Source organism: Triticum dicoccoides, chromosome 1A (genome assembly GCF_002162155.2).
Source record: "Triticum dicoccoides isolate Atlit2015 ecotype Zavitan chromosome 1A, WEW_v2.0, whole genome shotgun sequence".
Classification (NCBI taxonomy): Eukaryota; Viridiplantae; Streptophyta; class Magnoliopsida; order Poales; family Poaceae; genus Triticum; species Triticum dicoccoides.
In genome coordinates, this window is record NC_041380.1 from 91,743,444 (window position 1) to 91,756,473 (window position 13,030).

Below are 13,030 nucleotides of genomic sequence, written 5' to 3' on the forward strand. Positions count from 1 at the left end.
AGAAGGAGAAGAAGAAGAAGGAGGAGAAGAAGAAGGAGAAGAAGAAGAAGAAGGAGAAGAAGAAGAAGGAGAAGAAGAAGAAGGAGAAGAAGAAGAAGGAGAAGAAGAAGAAGGAGAAGAGCAAACTTTCGCCAAGATGACAAGCCAGAAAGCAACAACTGTCCCAATAACAGCAAGAAGAAGGATGTAGCTATCAACCTCGGGGCCAAATTTGATGCTATTGTGATTGACAAGCAGGCCCCACCTCCACTAGAACTGCCAATAAACACCCTACAAGCTATTGGCACTAGACCTTGCAAGATGGCACATAAGGATGTGTCCAGCAATGTCCTCAACTATGACAGTTCTGATGATTAAATTCTCATGTCTGAGTTGGGCACTAGATGGAACTATCGTTATCACCTATAAGTACTTTGTTTCTAGTTATCTGTTCCTGAGATGCCTGCGTGCATCACTACTATATTTGGTCTGTAATAATTGGTACCTATGGCACTCTTGGTACAACTTTCTCAGCTATCTCAGCAAGCTTTTCTACTGTTATATTGCAACTGATCATCATTCCATTACAGTCTCTATTATCTGGTACACTAATGATCATAACACTACCAGCAGAAAACCACTATTCATACTTGTGATCGTATGTTCTCATTCATGCCATGCTAGACCTGGTATGATATCAAAGCTACCCACAACATTTCCACATGAATAGGAACTGGAATATACTATGTTGGAATGTTAGAGGCATAAATTCCAAAAAAAGATGGGGTGATCTAAGGCTGAATATCGATGAAAGTTCATGTAGTATTATTGCACTTCGGGAGACCAAACGAGAAACTTTTGATGTGGCATACATAAGAAATTTCTGTCCCAAGAGGTTCAACCAATATATCCATAGTCCTTCAGGTGGAGTAATTACTATATGGAACAGTAACCATTTCACAGGAAGACTGATTTCAAAGGATTATTTCCAAATCACCATTGAGTTCACATCCACCATGGATAACACCACCTAGTATCTCACAAACATCTATAGCCCAAATTCGGAGGAAGGAAAACAAGAGTTCACCAATTGGCTGACAGGTCTTAATATGGCAGCTAGCAAATATTGGATGTTTCTTGGTGATTTTAATTTCAATAAAGGACCGGAAAATAGAAACAGAAGTGGAGGTGACCACAACACTATGATGCTATTCAATAATATTATCATCAACCTTGACTTGATGGAAATACCTCTCAAATGTAGGTCATTTACTTGGAGTAATATGCAGGATTGTCCACTTCTTGAAAAACTTGATTGGATTTTCACTAGCTCAGACTGGACTAATGATCATCCCAACACCATGGCTTTCCCTGTGGCAAAAATTACATCAAACCATGTAACTATTAAGGTACAAATTGACAGCAATATTCCCAAAAGTAAAACTTTTAGGTTTGAGGAATTTTGGACTGATTTTGAGGGCTTTATTGAGACTGTGGAAAGGAGCTGGCATAATAGCACTTTTTTGAAGAGACTGCAAAAACCCTGGTGGCTAAATTTAAAGAAAATGACATAAAGCATGGAGCAAAATTTTCTCTCAATTAAATAAAACCATAAAAAACTGTTGCTACTTTGTCAAAGTGTTGGATGGTATAGAAGACCAGAGATCTTTGACAAGAATTGAGAGAAATTTTAGAAAGGCTCTCACCAAACATACGAATAATTTGCTAGAAGCAAAAAGGAAATACTGGAGGATTAGAGCAAACATCAGGTGGGCCAAATTAGGAGATGAAAACACAAAATTATTTTGTGCTATTGCTACTCAGGTGTATAGACATAATTATATATCATTCCTAAAGAACACTAACAACATGGATGTACATGATCATGATCAAAAGGCAGCTATTTTATGGCAGTCTTTTAAAGAAAGGATTTGTATGACTGAGATCACTAGCAAACACTTTGACATAGACTACCTAGCACTAGAACAAATTGATGAGACTCTAGACAGAAATTTCTCAACAGAAGAAATTAATGATATCATCAAATCTATGTCAAATGACAAATCACCAGGGCCTGCTGGTTTCAATGGTCTACTCATGAAAAGATGCTGGCACATTATTAAAGAATATATATATACAAATTCATTGATGGTTTCTTCAATGAAAGAATCTTTTTGGAACCTTTAAACTCTGCATTCATAACATTGATACCAAAAAGGGACAATCATGAATCCCCTAATGATTATAGGACCATTTCTCTAGTCAGCATGCCCATCAAAATCACTACCAAACTTCTTGCCAGCAGAGACAAAAAGAGGTGGTGAACAGGATCAACAAGAACCAATATGTCTTCATCAAAACTAGAAACATCCAGGACTGTTTGGCATTGAGTTTTGAATACATACACATGTGTCATAAATCAAAAAACCCTATTGTCATTTTCAAGATAGACTTTGAAAAAACATTTGACAAGGTGGATCACAATGTTATATACTATATGATGGAACACCTGGGTTTCACCCCTAAATGGATTAGATGGGTTAAAAAGATCATATCTACAAACTCTGCATCTGTTATCATGAATGGAGTACCTGGTAAGAGCATCAAGTGTAAAAGAGGAGTGAGACAGGGAGATCCTTTTTCTCCACTACTGTATGTAATGGTAGCTGAACTGCTGCAAAAAATAGAAAATGAAGCATGGCAATATGGAGAACTATCACTTCCAGTACAGAACACAAATAACAGGAGATATCCCATCATACAGTATGTTGATGACACTCTCATCATATTGCCAGCTGATCCTATGCAGTTAACCAAGATAATCAATATTTTGAAAATATTCACAGAATTTACTGGACTAAAGGTCAACTATAGCAAATCCTCTCTAGTACCAATCAACATTATTGAAGAAAGAGCACTGGAACTGGCCAATATTCTAGGATGTAAAAAGGAAAGTATGACATTCACATACCTAGGCCTCCCAATGGGATCTACAAGGCCTAAGGTAGATGACCTTATGTCAATGGTATCTACACTGGACAAAAGGCTATCTTGAATTGCTAACCTTATGACATATTCTGGAAGATTAACACATTGGAAAGCAGTGGTATCTGCTCTCCCAATATATGCCATGTGTTGCATCAGAGTACCATTTACCATACTGGACCACTTTGAAAAATATGGTGGAGGCTTCCTATGGTATGGCAATAAGATTAACAAACAAGGTAGCTGCCTAGTCAAATGGGAAATAGTATGTTTACCAAAGAAAGCAGGTGGTCTTGGCAAAGAATGCAAAATAGGGCTCTACAGACAAAATTCCTATACAATTTTTTCAACAAACATGATATCCCATGGGTGGAATTGATATGGGACACATACTACAATGATGGAACTATACCAAACTATCCCACCAAAGTTGGATCTGTTTGGTGGAGAGATTGTTGCTCCTTGTTAGATGGTTTCAAAAGCATGATAGCATGAAAACCATCAGCTGGAAACACTGTGAAATTATGGCATGATAGATGGAATGATGACACTCTGCAGAACATATTCCCTCAACTATATTCATTTGCCAAAGATGTTAACTATACAATTGTGTTGGGGAACGTAGCAGAAATTCAAAATTTTCTTACGTGTCACCAAGATCTATCTATGGAGAGACCAGCAACGAAGGGAAGGAGAGTGCATCTACATACCCTTGTAGATCACTAAGCGGAAGCGTTCAAGAGAACGGGGTTGAAGGAGTCGTACTCGTCGTGATCCAAATCATCGGAGATCCTAGTGCCGAACGGACGGCGCCTCCGCGTTCAACACACGTACAGCCCGGTGACGTCTCCCATGCCTTGATCCAGCAAGGAGAGAAGGAGAGGTTGAGGAAGACTCCATCCAGCAGCAGCACGACGGCGTGGTGGTGGTGGAGGAGCGTGGTACTCCAGCAGGGCTTCGCCAAGCACCGCAAGAGACGAGGAGGGAGAGGGGTAGGGCTGCGCCAAGAAGGAGAGGAACTCGTGTGTCTTGGGCAGCCCAAACCTCAAGTATATATAGGGGGAGGGGAGGGGCTGCGCCCCCACCTAGGGTTCCCTCCCTAGGGGTGGCGGCAGCCCCCAGATCCCATCTGGGTGGCGGCCAGGTGGAGGGGAGAGGGAGGCGCACCAGGCATGGGCCCTAAGGCCCATCTGCCCTTAGGGTTTGCCCCCCGCCCTCCTCCCCTTAGGCGCCTTGGGCCCTTGTGGGGGGGGCGCACCAGCCCACCTGGGGCTGGTCCCCTCCCACACTTGTCCCATGCAGCCCTCCGGGGCTTGTGGCCCCACTTGGTGGACCCCCGGGACCCTCCCGGTGGTCCCGGTACGTTACCGATAAACCCCGAAACTTTTCCGGTGATCAAAACAGGACTTCCCATATATAAATCTTTACCTCCAGACCATTCCGGAACTCCTCGTGACGTCCGGGATCTCATCCGGGACTCCGAACAACATTCGGTAACCACGTATATCTATCCCTTATAACCCTAGCGTCATCGAACCTTAAGTGTGTAGACCCTACGGGTTCGGGAACCATGCAGACATGACCGAGATAACTCTCTGGTCAATAACCAACAGCGGGATCTGGATACCATGTTGGCTCCCACATGTTCCACGATGATCTCATCGGATGAACCATGATGTCAAGGACTTAATCAATCCCGTATACAATTCCCTTTGTCTAGCGGTACGATACTTGCCCGAGATTCGATCGTCGGTATCCCGATACCTTGTTCAATCTCGTTACCGGCAAGTCTCTTTACTCGTTCCATAACACATCATCTCGTGATCAACTCCTTGATCACATTGTGCACATTATGATGATGTCCTACCGAGTGGGCCCAAAGATACCTCTCCGTTTACACGGAGTGACAAATCCCAGTCTCGATTCGTGCCAACCCAACAGACACTTTCGGAGATACCTGTAGTGTACCTTTATAGCCACCCAGTTATGTTGTGATGTTTGGCACACCCAAAGCACTCCTACGGTATCCGGGAGTTGCACAATCTCATGGTTTAAGGAAATGATACTTGACATTAGAAAAGCTTTAGCAAACGAACTACACGATCTTGTGCTAGGCTTAGGATTGGGTCTTGTCCATCACATCATTCTCCTAATGATGTGATCCCGTTATCAACGACATCCAATGTCCATGGTCAGGAAACTGTAACCATCTATTGATCAACAAGCTAGTCAACTAGAGGCTTACTAGGGACATGGTGTCGTCTATGTATCCACACATGTATCTGAGTTTCCTATCAATACAATTCTAGCATGGATAATAAACGATTATCATGAACAAGGAAATATAATAATAACCAATTTATTATTGCCTCTAGGGCATATTTCCAACAGTCTCCCACTTGCACTAGAGTCAATAATCCAGTTCACATCGATATGTGATTAACACTCAAGGTCACATCCCCATGTGACTAACACCCAAGAGTTCTGGGTTTGATCATGTTATGCTTGTGAGAGAGGTTTTAGTCAACGGGTCTGCAGCATTCAGATCCATATGTACTTTGCAAATTTCTATGTCATCTTGTAGATGCAACTACTACGCTACATTTGGTGCCATTTCAAATAACTGTTCTACTTGGAGCTATTCTAAATTGTTGCTCCATTATACGTATCCGGTATCTCTACTTAGAGCTATCCGGATAGGTGTTAAGCTTGCATCAACGTAACTCTTTACGTCGAACTCTTTATCACCTCCATAACCAAGAAACATATCCTTATTCCTCTAAGGATAATTTAGACCGCTATCTGGTGATCTACTCCTAGATCACCTTTGTACCCTCTTGCCAAATATGTGGCAAGGCACACATCAGGTGTGGTACTCAGCATGGCATACCGTATGGAGCCTATGACAAAAGCATAGGGGACAACCTCCGTCCTTCCTCTTTCTTCTACCGTGGTCGAGCTTTAAGTCTTAACTTCATACCTTACAACTCAGGCAAGAACTCCTTCTTTGACTGATCCATCTTGAACACCTTCAAGATCATGTCAAGGTATGTGCTCATTTGAAAGTACCATTAAGCATTTTGATCTATCCTTATAGATCTTGATGCTCAATGTTCAAGTAGCTTAATCCAGGCTTTCCATTGAAAAACACTTTCCAAATAACCCTATATGCTTTCCAGAAATTCTACGTCATTTCTGATCAACAATATGTCAACAACATATACTCATCAGAAATTCTATAGTGCTCCCACTCACTTCTTTGGAAATACAAGTTTCTCATAGACTTTATATACACCCAAAATCTTTGATCATCTCATCAAAGCATACATTCCAACTCCGAGATGCTTACTCCAGTCCTTAGAAGGATTGCTGGAGCTTTGCATACTTATTAGCATCTTTCAGGATTGACAAAACCTTCCGATTGTATCACATACAACCTTTCCTCAAAAATCATCGAGGAAACAATGTTTTGACATCCTATCTGCAAGATTTCATAAATAATGCAGTAATCGCTAATATAATTCCAACAGACTCTTAGCATCGCTACGAGTGAGAAAGTCTCATCGTAGTCAACTCCTTGAACTTGTCGGAAAACATCTTAACGACAAGTCGAGCTTTCTTAATGGTGATACTTACCATCATTGTCCGTCTTCCTTTTAAAATCCATATGTACCTAACAGCCTTACGACCATCAAGTAGTTCTTCCAAAGTCTACACTTTGTTTTCATATATGGATCCTCTCTCGGATTATATGGCCTCGAGCCATTTTGGAATCCAGGCCCACCATCGCTTCTCCATAGCTCGTAGGTTCATTGTTGTCTAGCAACATGACTTCCAAGACAGGATTACGTACCACTCTGAAGTAGTACGCATCCTTGTCATCCCACGAGGTTTGGTAGTGACTTGATCTGAAGTTTCATGATCACTATCATAAGCTTCCACTTCAATTGGTGTAGGTGCCACAGGAACAACTCCCTGTGCCCTGCCACACACTAGTTGAAGAGACGGTTCAATAACCTCATCAAGTCTCCACCATCCTCCCACTCAATTCTTTCGAGAGAAACTTTTCCCTCGAGAAAGGACCCGATTCTAGTAACAATCCCTTATTGCTTTCGGATCTGAGACAGGAGGTATACCCAACTGTTTTGGGTGTCCTATGAAGATGCATTTATCCGCTTTGGGTTTGACCTTATCAGCCTGAAACTCTTCACATAAGCGTCGCAGCCCCAAACTTTTAAGAAATGACAACTTAGGTTTCTCTAAACCATAGTTCATATGGTGTCATCTCATCGGAATTACGTGGTGCCCTATTTAAAGTGAATGTGGTTGTCTCTAATGCCTAACCCATAAACTATCGTGGTAATTCGATAAGAGACATCATGGTATGCATCATATCCAATAGGGTGCAGTTATGATGTTCGGACACACCATCACACTATGGTGTTCCAGGCTGTATTAGTTGTGAAACAATTTCCACAATGTCTTAATTCTGTGCCAAACTCGTAATTCAGATATTCATCTCTATGATCATATCATAGATCTTTTATCCTCTTGTCACGACGATCTTTCAACTTCACCCTAAAATTACTTGAACCTTTCAATAATTCAGACTCGTGATTCATCAAGTAAATATACTCAACATCTACTCAAATCATCTGTGAAGTAAGAGCATAACGATATCCACTACACGCCTCAGCACTCATTGGACTGCACACATCAAAATGTATTACTTCCAACAAGTTGCTTTCTAGTTCCATTTTAGTGAAAACGAGGCTTTCAGTCATCTTGCCCATGTGGTATGATTTGCATGTCTCAAGTGATTCAAAATCAAGTGAGTCCAAACGGTCCATTTGCATGGAGTTTCTTCATGCATATACACCAATAGACATGGTTCGCATGTCTCAAACTTTTCAAAAACGAGTGAGCCCAAAGATCCATCAACATGGAGCTTCTTCATGTGTTTTATACCGATATGACTTACGTGGCAGTGCCACAAGTAGGTGGTACTATCATTACTATCTTATATCTTTTGGCATGAACATGTGTATCACTACGATCGAGATTCAATAAACCATTCATTTTAGGTGCAAGACCATTGAAGGTATTATTCAAATAAACAGAGTAACCATTATTCTCCTTCAATGAATAACCGTATTGCGATAGACATAATCCAATCATGTCTATGCTCAACGCAAACACCAATCTCGATGGTAGAGGGAGTGTGCGATGCTTGATCACATCAAGCTTGGAAAAAACTTCCAACACATATTGCCAGCTCACCTTTAGCTAGTCTCCGTTTACTCCGCAGCCTTTTATTTCGAGTTTACTAACATTTAGCAAGCGAACCGGTATCTAATACCATGGTGCTACTAGGAGTACTAGTAAAGTACACATTAACACAATGTATATCCAATATACTTCTATTGACCTTGCCAGCCTTCTCATCTACCAAGTATCTAGGGTAATTCTGCTCCAGTGGCTGTTCCCCTTATTACAGAAGCACTTAGTCTCGGGTTTGGGTTCAACCTTGGGTTTCTTCACTAGAGCAGCAGCTGATTTGCCGTTTCATGAAGTCTCCCTTTTTGCCCTTGCCCTTCTTGAAACTAGTGGTTTCACCAACCATCAACAATTGATGCTCCTTCTTGATTTCTACTTTTGTGGTGTCAAACATCGTGAATATCTCAAGGATCATCATATATGTCCCTGATATATTATAGTTCATCATGAAGCTCTAGCAGCTTGGTGGTAATGACTTCGGAGAAACATCACTATCTCATCTGGAAGATCAACTCCCACTTGATTCAAATGATTGTTGTACTCAGACAATCTGAGCACAAGCTCAACAATTGAGCTTTTCTCCCTTAGTTTGCATGCTAAGAAAATCGTCGGAGGTCTTATACCTCTTGACGTGGGCACGAGCCTGAAATCTCAATTTCAGTCCTTGGAACATCTCATATGTTCTGCGATGTTTCAAAAACGTCTTTGGTGCCTCAATTTTAAACCATTTAGCATTACGCACTGAACTATCATGTAGTCATCAAAACATGTATGTCAGATGTTCGCAACATCCACAGACGACGTTCGAGGTTCAGCACACTGAGCGGTGCATTAAGGACATAAGCCTTCTACTGTCTGCATAAATGCTACTATCAACTTTCAACTAATTTTTTCTCTAGGAACATATCTAAACAGTAGAACTGAAGCACGAGCTACGACATAATTTGCGAAGACCTTTTGACTATTTCAGCATAATTAAGTTCATCTTATGAACTCCCACTCAGATAGACATCCCTCTAGTCATCTAAGTGATACATGATCCGAATCAACTAGGCCGTGTCCGATCATCACGTGAGACGGACTAGTCATCATCGGTGAACATCTCATGTTGATCGCATCTTCTATACGACTCATGTTCGACCTTTCGGTCCTCCGTGTTCCGAGGCCATGTCTATACATGCTAGGCTCGTCAAGTTAACCTAAGTGTTTCGCATGTGTTCTGAGGCCATGTCTGTACATGCTAGGCTCGTCAACACCCGTTGTATTCGAACATAAGAATCTATCACACCCGATCATCACGTGGTGCTTTGAAACGACGAACTTTCGCAATGGTGCACAGTTAGGGAGAAGACTTCTCTTGAAATTTTAGTGAGGGATCATCTTATTTACTACCGTCGTTCTAAGCAAATAAGATGTATAAACATGATAAACATCACATGCAATCAAATAGTGACATGATATGGCCAATATCATATTGCTCCTTTTGATCTCCATCTTCGGGGCTCCATGATCATCATTGTCGTCGGCATGACACCATGATCTCCATCATCATGATCCCCATCATTGTGTCTCCATGAAGTTGTCTCGCCAACTTATTACTTCTACTACTATGGCTACCGGTTAGCAATAAAGTAAAGTAATTACATGGCGTTGTACAATGACACGCAGGTCATACAATAAATAAAGACAACTCCTATGGCTCCTGTCGGTTGTCATACTCATCGACATGCAAGTCATGATTCCTATTACAAGAACATGATCAATCTCATACATCACATATCACTCATCACATTCTTCTTGGCCATATCACATCACATAGCATACCCTGCAAAAACAAGTTAGACGTCCTTTAATTGTTGTTTGCATGTTTTACGTGGCTGCTATAGGTTTCTATCAAGAACGTTTCTTACCTACACAAAAACCACAACATGATATGCCAATTGCTATTTACCCTTCATAAGGACCCTTTTCATCGAATCTGATCCGACTAAAGTGGGAGAGACAGACACCCGCCAGCCACCTTATGCAACTAGTGCATGTCAGTCGGTGGAACCGGTCTCACGTAAGCGTACGTGTAAGGTTGGTCTGGGCCGCTTCATCCCACAATGCCGCCGAATCAAGATTGGACTAGTAACGGTAAGCATATTGAACAAAATCAACGCCCACAACTACTTTGTGTTCTACTCGTGCATAGAAACTACGCATAGACCTAGCTCATGATGCCACTGTTGGGAAACGTAGCAGAAATACAAAATTTTCTTACGTGTCACCAAGATCTATCTATGGAGAGACCAGCAACGAAGGGAAGGAGAGTGCATCTACATACCCTTGTAGATCGCTAAGCGGAAGCGTTCAAGAGAACGGGGTTGAAGGAGTCGTACTCGTCGTGATCCAAATCACCGGAGATCCTAGTGCCGAACGGACGGCACCTCCGCGTTCAACACACGTACAGCCCGGTGACGTCTCCCATGCCTTGATCCAGCAAGGAGAGAAGGAGAGGTTGAGGAAGACTCCATCCAGCAGCAGCACGACGGCGTGGTGGTGGTGGAGGAGCGTGGTACTCCAGCAGGGCTTCGCCAAGCACCGCAAGAGACGAGGAGGGAGAGGGGTAGGGCTGCGCCAAGAAGGAGAGGAACTCGTGTGTCTTGGGCAGCCCAAACCTCAAGTATATATAGGCGAGGGGAGGGGCTGCGCCTCCACCTAGGGTTCCCTCCCTAGGGGTGGCGGCAGCCCCCAGATCCCATCTGGGTGGCGGCCAGGTGGAGGGGGGAGGGAGGCGCACCAGGCATGGGCCCTAAGGCCCATCTGCCCTTAGGGTTTGCCCTCCCCCCCCCCTCCTCCCCTTAGGCGCCTTGGGCCCTTGTGGGGGGGGGCGCACCAGCCCACCTGGGTCTGGTCCCCTCCCACACTTGGCCCATGCAGCCCTCCGGGGCTTGTGGCCCCACTTGGTGGACCCCCGGGACCCTCTCGGTGGTCCCGGTACGTTACCGATAAATCCCGAAACTTTTCCGGTGACCAAAACAGGACTTCCCATATATAAATCTTTACCTCCGGACCATTCCGGAACTCCTCGTGACGTCCGGGATCTCATCAGGGACTCCGAACAACATTCGGTAACCACGTATATCTATTCCTTATAACCCTAGCATCATCGAACCTTAAGTGTGTAGACCCTACGGGTTCGGGAACCATGCAGACATGACCGAGATAACTCTCCGGTCAATAACCAACAACAGGATCTGGATACCCATGTTGGCTCCCACATGTTCCACGATGATCTCATCGGATGAACCACGATGTCAAGGACTTAATCAATCCCGTATACAATTCCCTTTGTCTAGCGGTACGATACTTGCCCGAGATTCGATCGTCGGTATCCCGATACCTTGTTTAATCTCGTTACCGGCAAGTCTCTTTACTCGTTCCATAACACATCATCCCGTGATCAACTCCTTAATCACATTGTGCACATTATGATGATGTCCTACCGAGTGGGCCCAGAGATACCTCTCCGTTTACACGGAGTGACAAATCCCAGTCTCGATTCGTGCCAACCCAACAGACACTTTCGGAGATACCTGTAGTGTACCTTTATAGCCACCCAGTTACGTTGTGACATTTGGCACACCCAAAGCACTCCTACGGTATCCGGGAGTTGCACAATCTCATGGTTTAAGGAAATGATACTTGAGATTAGAAAAGCTATAGCAAACGAACTACACGATCTTGTGCTAGGCTTAGGATTGGGTCTTGTCCATCACATCATTCTCCTAATGATGTGATCCCGTTATCAACGACATCCAATATCCATGGTCAGGAAACCATAACCATCTATTGATCAACGAGCTAGTCAACTGAAGCTTACTAGGGACATGGTGTCGTCTATGTATCCACACATGTATCTGAGTTTCCTATCAATACAATTCTAGCATGGATAATAAACGATTATCATGAACAAGGAAATATAATAATAACCAATTTATTATTGCCTCTAGGGCATATTTCCAACAAATTGACACCACCATAACTCAAGCAAACACAGATTTTTATGGTATGTTTCACCTCCCTATGTCCTCTGTTGCTTTACGATAGAGCCAAGCAATGTTGGACCTAATTAACAGCATGCATCATGACAGTTCTAGTAAAGTCTGTTGGTAGTTTCTGTGGAAAGGCAACAAATATTCCAATAATAGAATATACCTTCACCTTATTGGTAATCCACCAGATGCAGCAAAACCTTTCCAGTGGATATGGAAATCATGTAGCCTACCCAAACAAAAGTTCTTTTTTTGGCTCCTTCTGCTAGACAGACTTAACACCAGAGACCTGCTGACCAGGAAGAATTTCCACATAGATAACAAAAAATGTGTGCTATGTGAAGAAAAGCCCAATGAATATCTGTAACACCTCTTCTTTGAATGTGATTTCTGCAAAAAATTCTAGATAGCAAAATAAGAATTGAATGGAACACAGATTTGAATACTATTGAGATGCTTACAGAAGGTAAGACCAGATACCATAACAAGGGATTCAAGGAGAGTTTGATAGCAGGATGCTGGAGCATATGGAAGCATAGAAACAACATCATTTTCTTATATCAATGATAGAGAGTTATTAGTTATCACATTGCATTGACTATTTCAAAGAACATTACAGCATCATCATCAAAAGAGCTAAGCCTAGCCTAAAGGATGGGATGCAATCATGGGTAGACACATTGTGAACTACTTTTCTGCAATTTCCCATTTTCTATCACATAATGTACAGTACCATGTAACATCCCCCCCCC